Genomic DNA, 20,341 nt, shown 5'->3' with positions numbered 1-20,341 from the left:
CCTCAGGGACCTAGGATGGTGCTCCTTCCTCAGGGGCCAAGCAGCAGAGCAGCAGGCACTACTGGGCAAGGTCAGCAGTCATTGGGTACTCTTCAAGACAGGGCGGTAGGCTTTCACTATACTCCACTTAAGCGTGGCACTCCTCCTGTACAGCAGCCTGTACTCCTGCAGTGGGGCTTCCACTAGTCCTAGGGGACAGAAGAGGGGTTTTGGTTGGGTGCAGGGTCCAGCACACAGGCCCAAGAGGCGGTTTCCCCTGGCAGCAGGTCCCCTCACGTTCCTGTCCCTGCTCTGACTGAGCACATCGTGGCACAGCCCCCTTATTTATGCGCCCCTCACCCCACCTCCCAGACAATGCCAGAAGCTTCTAGAAGCCTCTGGGGAACTGGTTCAAACTGGCTCAGGGGGATGAGTAGAGCACCCTGGGTTCCATGCTTTCTCTCCAAATGCTGGCATGGCTGGGTACCAAACAACTAGACCGCTAACCCACTGCAGCCAGGTGGCACAGCACACAGCCCTGGCATCCATTTTAAAAGCGTCATCTCAGTAAGGTGCATGTTTACAATAGGGATATTACAGGTGCGCACACCATTGCGTCTCATTTAACATGGCGTCTCACACCACACATGGCCTATACAGTGTTCTTTACAATCGGGGAGACATGCTAAACAGGGGGGTGAAAAGCGAAAAATTTTGGGAAAATGGGCCAAGTTCAACAGCGTGCTTTTAACAATATGGACAGTCTTATAGTTGAGTCATGTAATAGTCTGCTGCTTTATATTTGGCTAGGCCCAACTCTTCATGCACTTTTAAAAACACCCAAGTACTCGTCATCCACTCGTACAATGATGCAAGCACTACATATGCAGTGCTGTAATCACTCAGGCATTAATGCTGCACTAATGCAATCATTAAGGCACTATTTATGCAGTTATGCAATCACTAAGGTATAACTCATGTAGTTATATAATCACCCTGGCACTACTGTTACACTGCTTGAATCACAGAGGCACTACCTTTCTAATCATGTAATCACTCAGCCAGTAGTCATGCTATTATGAAATCACCCTGGCACTACATTTACAGTCCTTTGTTTACTCATCCTGAAATCACTAATGAAGTACCCATGAACTTATAAAAACACCCAGTCACTTGCTATGTAGTCATGTAAATCCCCAGACATTATCCCTGCAGTCATGCAATCACCCAGGGATAACATACACCTTTAATCCCCCCAGACCTTACTGCTGTACTCCTGCAATCACCAATGCATTATCTGTACAGTGCTTCAATTATCCAGGTACTGTTGTTGAACTCTTTGAATCATGCAGAGACTAGTCTTGTAGTTATGTTATCACTCAGCCAGTACTCATGCACTTATAAAATCACCCAGGCAGTTTCTTTTGCAGTCGTGTAATTATTTGGGTAATAAGTTAGCACTTGTGTAATCACCCAGGTAGTATTCATGGGTTATAAAATCACCTACTCACTTTACATGTATTCCACTAATACCCCAGTTATTACCCCTTTAGTCATGCAATCACAGAGGCACTAACAATGTAGTACCCTACAGTTGTGCAAATATGCAGGCTGTAGCTAGGCACTCATGCAATAACCCACTCAGTACTCTTGCACTTATAGAATCATCCAGGCCTTACTGTTGCATCAAACTATTCACCTAGGCACTACTCAATGAGTCATCTATGCTTTCAGGGGCTAGTTATACACTTATCCATGCACTCAACGTATATGTCTGCACTCATGTAATTACCTGTTACTATCCATCTGTAATCATGTACTTAAATACTTCTGTTGATAATAATTCTTCCTAGCCAGTAGGTTGCACTGTTTGATTCACTCAGGTACTATCTCAGCTGTCTTGCAATCATCAAAAAAGTACCCATGCTCTTATAAAACTACTCAGTTAATTCCTTTAGAATGCAAATAAAAATGTTGTTTAACTTATATTTCATAAAATTTGTATAAACATATTTTATTAATATTAAATGATTTAACAAGTGTATTTAACTTTTCTTTCTTTACGGATACTGACCATTATTATTACTAAATATTGATCATGACCAGAAAAGCTGCAAAGAAAAGAAAAGAATGAAAAGAGTCCTGTTTAAAAGAAAAAGAGAAGGAGAAATCAGACAACGTACAACATGTGACATTGAAGAAAAATGCTTCTGGTAAGAAAACTAAAGATTTTGTTAAAAGGTTTATGAAATGAAATGCCAGTATTTGTAAAGCGCACAGCTACCCCCGAAGAGAATTTAAAATTTACAAAATGGACAAAAGAAAAAGAAAAGCAGTACAACCATTCCGAAGGAAAAGCAGAAAGGAAATATTTATCATGTTTTGGGCAAAAAAATTATCACAAAAGTAGGATGAAATAGTTTAAGGATATTAGGAGACAAATTTTTAAAAGTAGAGTACTGCAAAATATAATGAAAGACTTGAAAAAATATAGAAAAAGATCTGCATTCTACAAGAAAAATAAAAGGTTGAAAGTGTAGTCGAAAAGATTTTTGAATTGCAAAGAAGATTGTTTATATTAGTTCTAAAAAGAATGAAGACTTTGAATATAAAAGTGGATTTTATGTAGAAGAAAACTAAAGGAAAAAAAGTGGTTAATAGAACTAACTTTTGCCAAAAAAAATCACGTGAATGGAAGCACACTTCTAGTTTAGAACCTTTTTTTAATGAAGAGAGATATTTTGAAAATAATAGATTAGTTCACACAGTTAATACCAGTGGTTGTGCTCATGAAGTGAAGAACGGTTGTGCAATTGAAAAAGAAAAGATGGTTCCCAGAAATGTGGAAGAAGTGATAGCTGAAGAAGTTCAAGGGAGACGTTAACAAGCTCCAGTGTACACATGGGGTTGTAGTAGTATTTGTAGTATACAACAGCAGTCTATTTATATTTTATGAAATTTCTTACAACAGTATACTAAAAAAAGTACTAAACAAAAGATTGAGATATTGCAAGGACTAGAACCTTATAAAGTGAGAAGAAACACTGGCTTGCAATGTAATTCTCTGGCTTGTCTTTCTAGAAAAGTGTGTCAAAGTGTTGTTCATCGTTTCAGAATGGTAGCAGTACATCAGACTGCAATGCGGAAGTTAGTAAGAAGATTGTACTATGTAAAAAGTCCTGCATTATTTTTAAGTGAAATAAACACTGTTCTTTTGCATAGGACAGTATCAGATGTTAAAAATGTTTGTGATGATATAGAGTTTTGTTTCTTTAGTACTGGAGAAGAGTGCACACAAAGTGGGAGTTTCATAAGTATAGGTGTTGAAGAGGAGGTAGAAGATAGTACTACTGAGAAGTTTGTAGAAGAAATTACAAAGTTTAAGATAATTTGTTTTGAAAAACCAAATTATGTTTGTATTTGTTGTCGACGTACTCACTATAGAAATCAAACTAGGAATGTTGATATGTATTTAAAAAGTGAAAAGGAAAATAATGATAAGTGGGAGGAATTTGGTGCTTATTTGTTGGGGGAAGGTCGTTTTGAGTTGGGTAGTGATCAACGTATTTGTAAATATTGTTACATTAAACTAGAAGAGAACAAAGTACTAGATAGAGCTGTACACATTAACTTAGAGTTGGTTGCTATTCCTGCAGAACTGGTAGATTTAAATATGTATGAGTTCATTCTGGTTCAATCTGTTCACCCGTTTCAGGCTCTTGTTCGTATGGAGCCTAAAACAGGTAAGCTGCCTCCATTAGATTTACAAGATGATTAAAAGGAACAGTTGTGTATTTACCTTTAGATGTAAAGAAAAATGTTAAAACTATTGGTGTAGGGAGAGGAAACTGAATCTGCTGTTATTTTAGTTAATAGTGTTCCAACAAAGAGTCGGAAAATATGGCAAGAGTTAGTAGATGTTATCAAAGTTCAAAAGGCTACATTATATCTCATAAAAACAATCTTTATTACAAAAATGTATATCTGGAAAAAAACGAAATAGTTTTAGGAGATAATAGCGAAATTTCAACTGGCCAAATCAAAAAAGTGGACATCCCCAGGAGTAAAGAAATTTATGAACATTATAGTATACATCCTTTATATTCGAAGGAAGTGATTGGAAATACTATTGAATTATTCCAAATGAAGAAAGTGAAGGGAACTTCTATCAGTGCATGGGAAAGAAATTTAGAAGCCCGTTGTTTTCCACAGCTCTTCCCCACTTGAGAAGGTGGACGATATGAACGACCTGTGCAGATTCCAGCTTCAGAATATTGTACAACAAGACTGTACTCAGAAGGTCCAAGATTTTGACAATGTATTCTATATATATTTCATCTTTTGTTTGAAAGTGACTTGTTTGGAAATATGCAGTGAGCCACATATTAAAAACAGGAGTACATCTTCAACATGTTCTGCAAAGGAATTCGTGTCCAATGTACAACTGTGAGTCGTTCATTTAGAATCTCAATAGATTAATTTGATGGCCTGTCAACATGGGACTAATGAGTATTGGTATCGTCGTCACGGGGAACTTAAATGTATGTTGAGGAACTTAGGAACCCCTACATGGTTTGTTACGCTAAGCTGTGCTGAATACGCATTGGACGATTTACTTGAATTTCTTCGAGAAGAAAATTCAAATATTAAAAACATTGAATTCAAGACAGCTGGAGAACTGTATTCCTTGGATCCTGCAAATGTATGCCGATATTTTAATCATAGGTTTCAAGCTAAGATGACTTTTTTCTGCAATAAAAACAACCCACCTCTTGGAGAAGGTATTGATTTCTTTTGGATAAAGGAGTACCAAGCTAGAGGTGCTCCTCATGTACATATGCTTTTATGGATCAAGGATGCACCTAAATTTGGAACTGATTCAGATGAGATGGTTTTATCTTTAATTGCAGACTATGGTACATGTGGTATTCCAAAAACAGGAGAAGAAAATAAATTAAGACAGCGAAGTTTTACGGTTTCAAACTCATAGATGTGGGAAATATTGTCGACGTAAGTACAAGTCAAAGGAATTTTTTTTCTACAAAATGTAGTTTTGGATTTCCACATCCAGTAATTTCCAAAGGAAGAGTCAACAGTTTCATGTCAGCAGTGAGGCATACTATAACTCGATAATCTCGAAAGAATACTAACAATATAAAAAGAAGTGAAGATTCAAAGTAGATTAATGATTACAATCCAGCGATTTTGACGATGTGGAATTCAAATATAGATATCCAGTATGTTGCAGATAATTTGATTGATGTTGCTCGCTATGTTACGTCATACATAACAAAATCTGAAAAAAGGGAGTTGAAAGAAATGTGGGAAGAAATTTCACAAGAGAAGACTCTTAGTAACAAATTGTATAGTTTTAGTTTGAAGATGCTTTCCCATCGAGAGATTGGATCCTACGAATGCTTGGATAGGTTACATCTGCAAGTTTATATTCAAAGTCAAGATGAATCATTTGGGCAAGTCTAGGTTTTGCTGCAAAACGAAATTGAGTATTGAAATCTGTACAAGAAATTGAACACTTAACATTAAACTAACTGGAAAGTACAGATATTGTAAAAACAAATATGTTGGATACGTACTATCCTAAAAGAAGTCCATATCTGGAAAACATATGTCTGTATGAAGTACTGCAATATTGCAGCTTTTAGAGAAATATTACAGAAAATATAAATGAAGAAAAATATGCAGTGATTGGATGTGATGGATGTTTGGTAAAACATGCCAAAGGAAATCTTATTAATCACAGGAAACTAAGTTATGATACTCCAGATAAAAGGGAATTTTTCTATTTAGCACTTCTGCAATTCTTCAAGCCTTGGCGTACGGAAATGGAATTACTTGGAGATTTTGAGTGCTATTAAGATTCTTTTAATGCATGTTAAGATAGCATTCAATGCATTTTTTCCAAATGATCCTCAAATGTTGAATGAAGAGATTGAACAAGAAACTACTATTGCAGCTGAAATTACTAGAGACAGTTCTCAAGATATTCAAAGTTTTGCTCCACTGAGACAAGATCCACTAGGAGAACCAATAATTGAAAATGAGCCAGCAATAGACATGAGTGAAGTAGAAATGGCAATGCAACAAGCACAACAGGATATTTTGAAGTTGGGAAACTTGTAAGAACAACTAAATATTGAACATAAAGAAATATATTGGCAAGTTACAGAACAGATAGACCTTCGTTTACTTCATGAAAAAAAAGAATGCAACTGCACATCACTTAACCCTATTCAAATTTATATCAGTGGTCAAGCTGGTACAGGAAAACATGTCTTAATTAAAGTTTTGACCAGTTATCTACAGAAAACCACTTAATCAGATGTATCTTGCGTTGTAAGTGCTCCAACTTGGTTAGCAGCATACAACATTAAAGAGATTACATTATATCGTTTACTCATACTCATGCTACCAGTTGAACATGAAAATAAGTTGGAACATGAAAATAAGTTGGAATATCACAAGCTACTGGGCAGCTTGTTATGAAGTTTCAAGAGTACTAAAGAAAATGAAACTTCTGATCATTGATAAGTTGAGCATGGTCTCAAACTTAATGCTTGCCTTTGTACATTTAAGAATGCAGCAGATTTTAAAAACAGATTATGATGAGAAAAACATGTAACTGTATTTGGCGACCTACTACAACGTACTTCTGTAAAAGGTCAACACATTTTAGACACCAGGAAATTTTGGAAATGTCAACATTTGGTCTCATTTTAAATATAAAGAACTTATTAAGATTATGCGACAAGCAAGTGATGAACATTATGGAAGCATTCTTTGAGATATAAGAATTGGTATTTTGAAAAAATATGGTAAAGAAGCTTTGCAAAGTCGGTTACTTACAAACTTGTTTCTAAATGAAAACTATGCTCCTGAAATAATATACAAAACATTTGAAGAAAACAAATCTATAACTTGCCTAATGCCAACACTGCAAGAGTGTTCTACATTCAATCAAGAACTTTTGAAGCTGGGAAAACAACAAATAATGAAAATGGAAGCCATTGATAAAATAGAACACAAAGGAATTACTATTATTTTGTCAGAAAAATTAAAATCAAAATTGGATTCTCTGGAAAAGTCTATATCTAAGACTGCTGGTTTAGAAAAGAGTTGATATGTATATGAAAACTGTCGGGTAATTTTACAGCGTAATTTGGATGTAGAAAAGTGTTTAGTAAATGGAGCAATGGGGAAAACTGTTGATTTTGTTAATTATCCAAATAGAGATGGGATTAAATTTTTGAAGATTAAATTTGATGAGATTGAAGAGGTAAAACAGATTGGACGTTGTGCTGTTCATTTTTTGCTTGTTAAAGACTTGTATGTTCGTAGCCAAAAAAAATGCAAAAGGTGCGAGAGAGTCTGGGGGAAGGAATATAGTAGTGAGGCAAAAGAAAATTATAAAAAAGAATTAAAACAATATCAATCCTTAAGTAAGAAAGCCAGATGCAAGTTCTACACTGAAAGGATAGAAGGTGCAAGCAATTCCCAGAAAGAAATGTTTGTGATACTGAAGTCCTTAAGAACACCGGAAAACAAGAATGACACAAATGGAGGGGATCTGTAATAAGGTGGCAGAATTTGTTTATAAGCGTTCACTCTCTGCGGGATGCTCCAATACACCTTGGGGATATCTCTCCACACCGCTTCCCATTGTGAAGGTGTGATATCCGTATCGACCGCCATCTGCCATTGACGCTGATATGGGTGAATGGGTATGAGTGGCGGGTGCTGTAGGATGTGATAGATCTGGGAGATCAATCGCTTCAAACCCCCAAGGGTGCGGGCCAAGCGTTCGAAGGGGGTGAAGGCGCATGTAGCAGCCCGATATACACTATCTTCAGAAGCCCAGTGTCGTAGTTGGGTGTACTGCAACCGCGCAGCAGGCTGCAAGCGAAACTCCTCACAACATTGATCGAACGACTTAAAAGAGCCCCCGTCGAACAGGTCGCAAAGCACCCGACAGTCCCCCTGTATCCAGTTCTCAAAAGCCCGGGTTTGATGGGCCGGCGGGAAGTGAGGGTTTGCCCCTATGGGGGTATGCGGGGATGGGAACGTAGTAAGGCCACTGGAGACAGCAGTGTCGTCCCAGATGTCCAGTACAGTTTTTGTGGGCACTGCCAGGTATGCACTTCTAGAGCGGGCCGCTCGGTGGAGCCATGGCAGGTCCCAAACAGTGCACCCCGTCACCGCCCTGTCCATGTGTAGCCACCCTTTTTCACTGTCCCTGACCCCCCACTCTATCACAAATCGGAGGTGCGCGGCCCAATAGTAGTGGACTAAGTTAGGACAGGCTAGTCCCCCCCTGTCGCGCGGGGCCATGAGGATTTTCCGGGAAAAACGGGGGCGCTTGCCACCCCAGATGAAAGATGTGAGCTCACGTTGCAAACTCCGTATGCAATGCAGCGGTATTGGAGTGGGAAGGCATTGAAACACGTACAGGACTTTGGGAAGGATCGACATTTTGACTGCGTGGAGGCGGTCTAACCAGGACAGCATCAGGGGTTTCCACCACCGCAGGTCGTCTAAGACCTCCTTCCGGCAGGTCCCCCAATTAACAGAACTCCAGTCATCGAGGGAAAGGGTCAGGGTGAGACCCAACTATTTGATATGGCGCTCAGCCCACTGGTAGGGCACAATCTCTCTCAGGGTGGGAAGGTCTTCTGCCTGGATGGTAAGGTTCAGGACCCAGGACTTGTCGTGGTTGATCTTGAGGCCGGAGGCTCTTTCGAAGAGACAAAGCGCCCTATGGACAGCCGGCAGGTAGTCTCGCGGGCGCGTGAGAGTAAGGATCAGATCGTCCGCAAACATCGCCACCTTGCTGTCCCGTCCCCGTGTGTTATCCCGTGAATGTCTGAGTCACGCCGTATAAGCTCCGCAAGGGGTTCCACTGCTAGCGCGAATAGGAGGGGTGAAAGGGGGCACCCCTGTCTAGTGCCCCTGTGAATCGCTAAGGGCTGCGTTAAGTCTCCATTGACTCGAATGCGAGCATGGGGCCCTATGTATGAGCCATAATCCTAGCAATCATCGCTGGACCTAGCGTGAGCTAACGAAGTACCGCCCTGAGGAAGGCCCAGTCCACCCGATCAAACGCCTTCTCTGCGTCCACCGAGAGAAGGCAGGCCGGGATTTTCCAATGCTGCGCTTTCCCTACAAGGTGCGCAAGTTTGCACACGTTGTCTGCCCCCTGGCAATCGTGGATAAAGCCAACCTGGTCGGGGTCCACAAGCCACTGCTTATACGGATCTAAGCGTTGGGCGAGGATCTTAGTGTATATTTTGAGATCCGTATTAAGCTAGGCGATAGGGCGGTAGGACGCACACAGTGCGGGGTCTTTCCCGGGCTTCGGGATTAACGCTATCTCCGCCATGCCCATGTCAGGGGATGGACCCACCTCATCTGAGAAAGAGTTCAATAACCTGAGGAGGTGAGGCCGTAGCTGGGCCTGAAATGTGCAGTAGAAAGATAACGGCAAGCCATCTAGGCCCGCGTTTTCCCCAGAGATAAGTTCCTAATCGCTGTCGTGACCTCGTCTTCCGTAATGAGGTTTTCCAACGCTGTCGTGTCCCCAGGCGGTATCCACGGCCCCTCATAATCGTCGAGGACGGCTGCCATCGCGTCCACCGATACAGGCTCACTCCTATACAGGGATGTATAGTAGTCCATAAATGCGGCCTGCTTAGATGTCTCCGTAACCACTTTTGATCCGTCCTGCACTTGGACACTAGTTATGTGGGCCTTGGCAGCACGTGCTCTCAGCCTTCTCGCCAGTAATCGGCCTACCTTATCGCCATCTTCAAAGTACCGTTGCTTCAAGGCCAACAGGGCACCTTCCGCCTTGTTTGTGCGTAGCAGTCTGAGTTGCCCTCTGAGCGTGGCCAATCTCCTCCGAGTGTCTCGAGACGACCGTTCCCGGTCCTGCATCTCGGCTTTCTTAATATCCGCTGCCAACTCAACCTCCAGTTTGCTGGCAGCACGCCTGCGTGCAATCGCCAGTGAGGTGATATGGCCCCGAATCGTGGCCTTGAAGGCATCCCAAACCACCGGGAAAGGCATGTCCGGGGAGTCGTTGGAAGCAAAGTAGGCGTCTATGGCCTCTCGGATGCTATCTACATCGTCAGCATCCCGGAGGACACCCGGCGGGAAAGACCAACGGGCGACACGCATGGGACGCACCGCCGGGTCCCGAAGACGCATTTCAACATGAGCGTGATCCGACAGAGAAATGTCCGAGATGGAAGCACCCAGCGTGTCTCGGAGCAACTCCAGCGACGCAAAGAGAAAGTCGATACGGGAGTAAGACCTATGGGTATGCGAATAGAAGGAGTAATCTCTAAGGTCCGGGTTGTGATAGATCCACACATCAAGCAGTCCTAAGTCTGCAATCTGCTTGCGCAGGACAGCGGACATTACCCCTGAAGCGTTGGAGGTAGCACCACATCGATCCAAATCCGATTCCCACACTAGGTTGAAGTCTCCACCCAGTATCAAGTGCGGGTCTCTACAGGGTACCTGCTCCCTCAATAATGTCCGGAGATAGCTTTCTTGTAACTGGTTAGAAGCATACACATTGCATAAGGTGAGCCTGTGCCTTCCCGCACACACCGTAACCTTGAGGAAGCGCCCATCCCCACTCTTATAGGGCGGGGAGTCCCCCCACATGAAGCCAGCTCTGCACAGTATGGCCACCCCTGCAGTTTTAGTGTCCGCTGCCGCCCAGAACTGAAGAGGGTACTTGGGGTGGGCCATGCGGTGCGTGTCCCCCTGCAGTAAATGAGTTTCCTGAAGATAAATAATGTCAGGTTGCTGTTGAAGGAGGTAGCGCCAAACCTGTTTGCGCTTATTAGAGGAATTCAGGCCCTTAACGTTAAGTGATAAGACCTTCAAGGTATTAGGGACAGTCGCAGCCATGGCAAACGTTGAACAAGATCCGCCCACGTGCCCCGCTCCCACCCATGCAAGAAAAGGAGACCATAGGAAGTTGCCAAAGGGTCCACTCCCCCCACCCAGGCAGCAGTCGCCACCCCATCTCCATCCCACCACCCGCCAGTCTAGAGGAGAGGGAAAAAGAAGAAGACCAAGGAAGGGAAAGCAAAGAAGAGAAGAGGAAGAGAAGGAGAAAGAGAGAGGGAACAGCATGAGGCCAAACACGCCTCAAATATATCAAGAACAACAGAGGCCAACAGGGCCACATCGGACTACCCCAGTCACTGGGCATCCTCTACCCATGGGTTTGGATGCACTCAGGAATGTCACTCCCTATGGGGCAGCAGGGGGGGCACTCACAGGCAGGAGAGGAGATCTCAGCCCCGGTAGCCCCGCTGCTCGAACCAGGGCCAGGGGCATCGCGTGACTAAGCGGAGCAGTTGGGCATATCAATGGCCACCACCTGGCCCCTGATGATGAACCAGGCATTGCAATGCGAATAGGGCCCCATTGGGGCCAAGCCCATCCCGCAAGCAGCTCCGGGGGAATCCGCCCGGTGAGGTTAGGGGCAACGGAGTCACCAGGCGTAGGCCAGAACAAGGCTTCGATGGGGCGCAGGTCGCCCGTGCCTCAAGGGAACTGGCGCTCCGAGTATCAACAGCAGCAAGGTGTAGGAGTCCAAGCATCTCATAGGGCGGCCGTGCAGGCAGCAAGGCAGGATTGCAAGGTGACAGTCAGAAGGGCACCCCAGAGCGCCGGAGGGAGTCACTGTAGAGTATGCTGCAACACGGCCCAGATCATGGGGAAGGCGAAGGGGAGGTCTGGCCATTGCGGTCATCCTTAAGGGAGCGGATATGTGCTATGAGGTCCTGTTTGGCCTGCAACGCAGTCTTCTCGTCCACTGGAGGGGATCGCCGGTGCCGCCGGACCCGGGTCCAGTCAGGGCAGGCAGGTACTCTCTCCTGTGGACGTGACCTTGAGGGGCTGTGGGCCGGCGAGTCCGGCACCTTGAGAAGCTGTGCTGCCTCCCGGTAGGAATGAAGGACCCTACGCTTGCCCTCCCAGTGAAAGATGAGGGCAAAGGGGTGGCCCCACTGGTAGGCAATGTTGAGAGCCCTCAATCTCTCTGTCACCAGCCGAAAAGCTCTGCGCCGTCGCAGGGTGTTAGGGGCCAGATCTTGAAAAATCTGGATTTTGTGGCCTCCGTAGATGAGGTTAGGCTTGTCCCGGGCCGCCTTCAAGATGGCTTCCTTCTCTGTAAAGTAGTTCACCCGAGTCAGGATGTCTGGAAGGAGGCCCGCTCTGCCCGCCGGTCCATACACCCGATGGGCATGATCCAGCGTCGGAGGGGAGGCATCCTCGTCCCCCCACACCTCGTGCAAGAGTTGCGCTACATAGGTCAGAATGTCCGTCCCTTCTTCGTCGAGCGATACACCACGGATTTGGAGGTTGTTCCGGCGGCTCCTGTCCTCAAGGTCCTCCTGCTTAATCTGCAGTTCAATGTTTTGCTCTTCCAGGGCCGCCACCCTCTGCCACAGCTGTTCCTGGTCCTCCGTACGTGCGTCAACCATTTTTTTCCAAGCCGTCCACTCTATCGCCCAGCTCAGTGACCTCTTTGCGCATCTCCTTAACGCATGTTTGGACTTCCATGCGCAAGGAGCCTATCTCAGTCTTGAGATCAGACATGAAGGAGGCCATAAAGGCTTGGGTCACCGGCGGCGAGTCCGCAGTCATCGACGAGGGGTCTTCAGTTGGCGCCGCCGCTTCAGACTTGCCCCACATAGCCATCACAGACGTGCCTTTGGCCGACGCTGCCGGTTCCTGCTTGCCCCCCTTGGATCTTGTCATTGCCGGGCCGGCAGTTAAGAGCTATGCGCTCGTGTCTCCAGGCGGTAGCAGTCCACCACAGGCCCAGGTGGGAAGCCCACCAGAAATGCCCCAGACAGTGCGGGCAGCAAATGGGGTCCAGCAGCACAGGGCGGAGGTCAAGGCGCTACACCCAGGGCAGAGAGGCAGAAAATCAGGGGACCACATGCTAGGGCACAAACAGTTCAAGAAGACAAGGCCCCAAGGGATACAGCGGCGCCCGCACCATAATAGGGAGAAGCAGCACATTCTGGTAGGCCGAGGAAGGAACCTCCAGGGCTCAAATCCAATGGCGCCAACAGTCTCTCCGGCCATTAATTGCACGCCACTAACCGGGAAAGGCAGGCCGTAGATAGGTGTGGCTCAACAGGATGGCCCGGTGCGCCGCCACTGCAGTCAGGTTAGAGCCCACCGGCCGGAGGGCCAGCACAAGGCCCAGGGCCCCACAAGGATGCTCGCAGCGTCGCACCACCACCTGCCCCACAGGCCACTTCTCCAGGCCCTCAGCCGAGACAGTCCGCTGCAGTCCCCGGTCTCGTGGGCCTACGGGTGTGCGGTCAGCAGACAGTAAGGGCTTATGGGTGCTCCGTGTCGTTCGCCGCCGGGCCGCAGGGTTTCAACTCTCCCCCGCCGGGTGCAGCTGCCGAAGTAGGCCCCAGTGGGCAGGGGGGGTGCTGTATGACAGGTTGAGGCCCTCCAAAGGCACCAGTCTCGCGTGGAGCCACACCCCCCGCAGCCCCCAGCGGATGCGCCTCACCTCCGTTCTCCTCTCCAATGGGTCAGGCCTCCGCAGCCACGCGGCGACACCATCTCCAGCCACGTCCCCAATGGCGACCAGGAATCCAAGATGGCGACTGCAATGTCGCCCCGGGCCTCTCCGCCGCCAGAGCGCCGCGACCCTCAAACAGTCCAGCTCCCAGGGCCTCCGCGGGCACGAGCCACTCTGCCGGTCACCGGGAGCGGCCGGCCCCGGTCTCAGCGTGCGGTGACAGCACGGCCCCCCGGCAGACCAGCACCAGGACTCCCCGCCTTGTCAGGCCTTACCGCCGCAGCCAGGGGGAGCCCGCCTTCTAATCCGGTGCCTGCTTCAGCCTCGGGGTCGTGAGGCTCTCGCTGTCCGGGAGCGCCGTCCCCCACACCAGGCTCCGGGTCCGTAGCGTGGGAGTGGAGCCCACGTCGCCGCGCCGAGCTACCCAGCGTCACCCCCGAGAGGGGAGGAAGGGTCCGCCGCCGGCTCCTCAGCTAAGATGGCGGGCTCAACCGCCCTCCAGGACTCCGCCGTCTCACCACCGCTGCACCAACAGCTCCCAGGGGTCCGGACACCAATCTCTCAGCGCCCCACTCGACCAGGGATCCCCCTCACACCCGGGGACGGTAAGTAGCCCAGAAGGTCCGCTCAAAATTGCTAATATAGGGAGCGGGGCACCGGAGCTGTGCAGGTTCACAGCCTACTCCATTGCCGCCGAACCAGAAATAATATTTTGAAAAAAAAAATAATAAAGGCGAAATAGTGGAAGGTTCTGAGAAGATAATGGAAGTCTTTGAGGAATTCTATGGAAGACTATATCAGGTGGATACTCTGCTGGATATGGCAGAGACAGCAGATAGGAATCTTATGTTGCCTAAATTGGAAGATGACACAGCACAGGAATTAGAGCAGGAAAGTACTATGCAAGAGGTTCAGGAGGCCTTAGCATCCCTTCCTGCAGGAAAAGCCGCCGGACCGGATAAAATACCGGTAGAAGTTTATAAAATGCTAGCCACACAGATTCTCCCTATTTTATGTGATCTGTATTTAGGTATACAATATAGTGGAGTCCCACCAATATCGTGGCAGGGTACGGATATGGTGGTCTTCCCTAAGAAGGGCAAAGCTTTAGAATTACCATCTTCACATCGTCCGATTTTGTTAATGAATTCTAAAACAATGGCCTCTCGATTGCAAAGAATAGTCATATCAATGGTATCACCTTGGCAACATGGTTTTGTTCCTGGCCAGGGGACCACAGACCACACTTGACATGTTATATTAATATTAGAAATTGCAGAAGCAGAGGGTTTGGAAGTGGTTTTGGTCCTCCTGGACACAGAAAAGGCCTTTGACTGAGTGTCTTGGCATTTTTTATGGGATACTTTGAGTGAGAGAGGGCTTACCTCCTTCCTGTTTGCCGAAGCACTGAACTGCTGCCCTGCTGGGGTCCACGATACCTGCAAGCGCCAGGAGGCGCAAATAACCAACGTCACCACCGCTGTAAGCGGGTTACCTCCTTCCTGTTTGCCGAAGCACTGAACTGCTGTTCGCGTTGCTACCTGCTCCAAGAAACCTACACCGTCCCCTGCAGCTTCTTGTGAACCCGCCCGCCAGTCTCCCGCCGCTCTGCCGCTTTTTGTCAACCTAAGCGGGAGCCGCCGAGTGGAGACCGGCGAGGGGCTGGACTGCATTTCCCAGCAGCCCTGCTGGGGTCCACGATACCTGCAAGCGCCAGGAGGCGCATATAACCAACGTCACCCCTCCCTCGCGGGACATGAGCGGGACGCCCGGGGCGAAGCCCGGGCAAAGGGCGGGCCCTCTTAGGCCCGAGGAGGCCCGAGGAGACCGGGCTGGGCCAGACCCCCTGGCTGTCGTCTAACTGATGAGTAAGTAGTGCTTTCTCTTACATCATTGGCGCTTCACTAACACTACATTACCATGGCTGCAATTGCAAACAGTCCAGCTACTACTGGTCAGGATAAAATTGGGGGCGCGTCAAACCGAACCCTGTATAACTACTTTACTAAAGCCGTTTCCGAGGGATCTAAAGATCAATCCTTAGATAAGCGGCGGGCAGACCGCCGTCGTTCTATCGAGCACATCAAGAATAGGACTCTTTCTGAGCGCATCCCTGCTGTTACCCCGGATAACGAGCATAATTTTGGACGTTACATCACCAGCTTCCAGTGTGCCCTTATTACTGAGGGAATGTTTAGCACCTGCCATTGGCTCAACATCAACACAATCTGAAACCCACACTGGCACTCATGACTCCTCTAGTATACTTAACTCGTCAAAGGTCTTGATTTCACCTACAGCTAGGCCGGGGAAGGTTGTAAGAGGTAAAAGTGTGAGGCCCTTGCCACATAAAATCCATGGCACTCCACCACCAAAAAAGAGACGGAAGAGGATGGACCCTACCAAGCCAAAATTGAGTCACACTGAGTTTGGGAAGAAGTCCAACCTTACTACTAACGAGGCCACGGGAGAATTAGCTGTTAAAGAAACAATAAGAACAGTACTAGCTCCTCTAACACCTGTACTATCATCTCCCCATCTAGCTACTGAGTTTGACACCAACCGCGTTACAATGGTCGAAGGGTCTCAACTAGCCCCCCCAAAAACTCTTTGGATAGCATCGAACTCATTGTGCGGAGCTACACGTTGGCTATAGCCGAAAGGTTAAAGGGAGTAGAACTAAGGTTGGGGAAAATAGAGGTGGATCTGGCAACATATGGGAATTCTATCAGGTCATCAGAGCCAACATTAGCATCAAAACCTCCTAAAGCCTCTACTATGGTTTACACCTCCTCAACAGATGTAGTGGCTGTAACCCCCTCTACCTCCACTATACATAACAACCTGAAACCAGCTACTCCGGTTGTTATCAACCACGCGCCTACAAGAGTACTACCTGTAAGCAAACATCCCCCTAACCCCAATTCAAAACAGCCAAAAATAACAATGGCCAGACCAACCATAACACCAAACTGTACCTCTGACATCACAGCTAATACTCAAGTAAGGGAAACAAGCATCCCTCCAAGTAGACCTACAAGATTGGAGGAGAATGAAACCAGCCACGTGAGAGGGGGCCAGGGTAGGAGACCACCCATCGAACTCCCGCCAGAAGCCGTACCATATGTGGTGGTACTTACTGGTGTTCCGGAATTGTCAAGTAGTAAACGGGAAGGTTTTTTCCAATTAAAAAATAAAATAATGCATTGGTTGTCATTATATAGACCTAAAGCTAGCAATATAAATGGTGAAATAGTCCATGTCCGACGCCTGCCATGGTTGGGTGGAAGATCCAAGGACATAGGGGGAGATATTGTAGTTGTACATTTTAGGGATAAAAAAGCTGTCCAATACATTCTGAACTGGCCTTATGACAAGGAAAATAACTGTATTGTACCGCGCCCTTTGACATACTTTTACCCAAGATCCACAGTATTCCCTCCCCAACTTGCAACTAACAAAGTTCCCTTTGTTAATTATTTTTCTAACATGGAGGTTGCTAGGAATCCCGCCTATATGCACCAATTAGCTCCAATTCCTGTGACACCGGGGTGGAACACAATACCCCCTAGTCACAACACAGGGGAATACAGAAAAATGGCTCATTTGATGCCATTCACACCTTTAGAGTTATCAAACAAGTTTGATGTATTTAGTGGTTTGGAGGAGTGCGATTGAAGATTAAAGAACAGGGAGGATGTTAAGGGGGATGTAAACACCACTTGTATTGAAGGGTCTAAGGAGGAAGAAGGGACCAGATCCGCAAAGGTAGACAACCATACTACTGTAACTGGAAATGAGGCTAATAGTGGTCCCTCTTTATCTACACCTTCAGTGCCCTCCGGGACAAATGCGGAACCTCCCCTATTTTCACTCGTTTCATGGAACATAGCAGGGGTGCGTGCTAAACTATGTGACTCTGATTGGAACAATTATATGAATACTTTTGATATCTGTGTGTTGCAAGAAACTTGGGCCACGGTTCAGATGCACAGGGCTGGTTATAAATCTTACCAAGTAGAGGCGTGCCTTCATTAAGAGGCCGTGCTTCTGGAGGTCTTTTAATATAGATCAGTGTATCCATTAATATTGGTATAAAGACCCTTAATATTGATTCTCCAGATATTCTTGGTCTGGAAATAACCACAGTGGATAATAGGGTGATTTATCTCCTCAACGTGTATAATAGTCCTTACCCACCCCACAAGGAGTCACCATGTATCGGGAAGTTGGAGACTTTCATGGATACAATAAAACCAGACGCAAGTGTAATCCTATGTGGGGATATGAACTGCAATTTTGAACCAATTGTAGGCATAGCACAATTGTTTGAAGACGAGGATGCTGCTAACGGGATACCTGCCCTGATTGAAAATGGAACGGTTGCTGGTACCACATTAGCTCTCCAGATCACAAGGTTGTTTACAGCCCATGGTCTGAGGGCATGCACCGGGCGTATGCCGGGCGTATGCCATCTGACAGTCCGAAAGCACCCACTTTTAAGAGGCGAGATTATGAAAGCAAATTAGACTATGTCATTGTCTCTTTCGATCTTTGGCCATTTACAACTGATTTAAAGGTTAAGGAGAGATTTGACAGTGACCACTATCCATTAGAAACTGGCTTTCTTCAAAGTTTAATAAAGGGGCCGGGAGATATTGAGGGAAGTCATAGTCTAGTACCTCTACCTACAACAGACAATATCATCCTTAGCAACAATCGTAGGGCTGTTAAATGGGCATACATATTGGAAAGAGAGGATCTACTGGCTAACATTTACTGTACCTTTGTAAATACATTTGAATCATAAAGAATTTATTAAACTACATAAATCCCTTTTTAGTAAATTACTAGAACTTCTTACAAAAAAACCCAAAAAAGGGACGGGTACGGCAAATGCAAAACCGGTAGGAAAACCTTGGTACAACAAGTAATGTCGTCTTGCCAAAACTGCACTGATTGATGCTGTTAAAAGGAAAGGTCCAATAGAAATTAGAGATAAAAGGAAGTCATATAATAAAATAATAACAAAAGCAAAATCCTCTTGGGACGAGGAATTATGGTTTAGTATGTTAGCAGCAGCTAAAAATAAGGACCAGAGACAATTCTGGGAACTAGTGGCCAAGGGGAATAAACGCGAAAAAGGTTCTAGAGAGGTTTTCCTGGATGAGGATACGTGGGTCAAACATTTCACAACGTTGTATGCAGCCAAAACTTCTACTGAAGTTTTGATAGAAGAATCTATGGTTGCATTGTCAGAGAAGACCCACCCGTTGGTAGTTTTTGACTTACAGGAAATAGAGACAGCAATTGCTACGGTAAAGAAAGGGAAGGCGCCCGGGCTTGACAAAATTTCAGGTGATCTTTATTTGAATAATGTTGATGTATGGGCACCTTAATCACATATTTAACATTATTGCGGCCGGTGACCAAATTCCGGACACATGGAATGGCGCAGAAATTATTACTATTTTTAAAAAGGGGGATCGTGGCGACCCAGCCAACTATCGCCCCATTAGCCTTTTAGATATAATACAAAAGATATATGCCAGGCATATTTTAAATCGAATAAATACGTGGTTGGAGGATGAATCAGTTTTATCAAAATATCAGGCGGGGTTTAGGGAAAAAACTGGAACCATTGACCAGGTATTAAGGCTATGCTGCTTGTACTGGAAATATGTCATCATTCGCAAAGGTCACTTGTATGTGACCTTTGTAGACCTGCGAGCAGCATTTGACCTAATCCCTCGAGATCTACTCTGGAAAACTCTGGAAAGGCAGGGGCTCCCTGGTGAATTGCTAAAACTTGTGATGGGTCTGCACCAGGAGAACTATGCTAAGGTTAGGTGGGGTCCAAATGGGGAACTTACAGACCCAATCCCCATAAAAAGGGGAGTACGCCAGGGATGCGTACTGGCTCCCACACTTTTCTCCCTTTATGTTAATGATATTGCAGCCTATATGGAGAATTGTGACAATGATTCGCCTCGATTGGGGGGGAAACGAGTAGCGTCCCTCCTCTTCGCGGACGATACGATTCTCATTTCACAAACACCACGGGGCCTCCAGACCTTACTAGACAGGTTCCAGCAATATTGCACTTTAAAAGGATTAGAAATTAATATAAAAAAAACTAAATACATGGCACTAAACCCGCACAAAAGTTTTAAAAAAAACATAATGTTAAACGGCCATAAATTAGATTACGAACATAGTTTTACTTACTTGGGGGTTCTGCTAGATTCGTCAATGGGATGGAGCCCACAGTTGGAAAAATCAAAACTGGTGTTTAAACAAAATTGTTTTCCAATACTACAAAGATACAATAAAAGTGTGAATAAGGCGGTTACCCCAGCATTAGAGATTTTTAGATACAAGGTTCAATCAGCTGCCCTGTATGGGGCAGAGATATGGGGTCCAGTATGTAGAAAGACCTTCAAAACACAGGAGAATACGTTTATCAGGGGACTATTAAAAGTTCCTAACAATACTCCACTGATACCTTTATTTCTTGACTTAAATATTAAACATACTGACCATCATGTAATGCTGAGACCACTATTGCTATGGGTCAGACTATGGACAACCCCTGAACTGAATGATTACAAACATGGATTGAAAGAAGTCCTGGACCTAGATAGTGGCAGTAAAATCTTTTGGTTCAAACATGTGAAAGCTTGGTTAACTAAGCTAGGTTTAACCCATTTTTGGAATGAGCCGGAATCCTTAACTTCTGCCTCTAAGAAAATAGTTAAATTGTCTTTTTGGTCCTAT

This window comes from Lissotriton vulgaris, chromosome 1_1 (assembly GCF_964263255.1).
Source record: "Lissotriton vulgaris chromosome 1_1, aLisVul1.2, whole genome shotgun sequence".
NCBI classification, from domain to species: domain Eukaryota; kingdom Metazoa; phylum Chordata; class Amphibia; order Caudata; family Salamandridae; genus Lissotriton; species Lissotriton vulgaris.
This window is presented reverse-complemented; position numbering follows the sequence as displayed.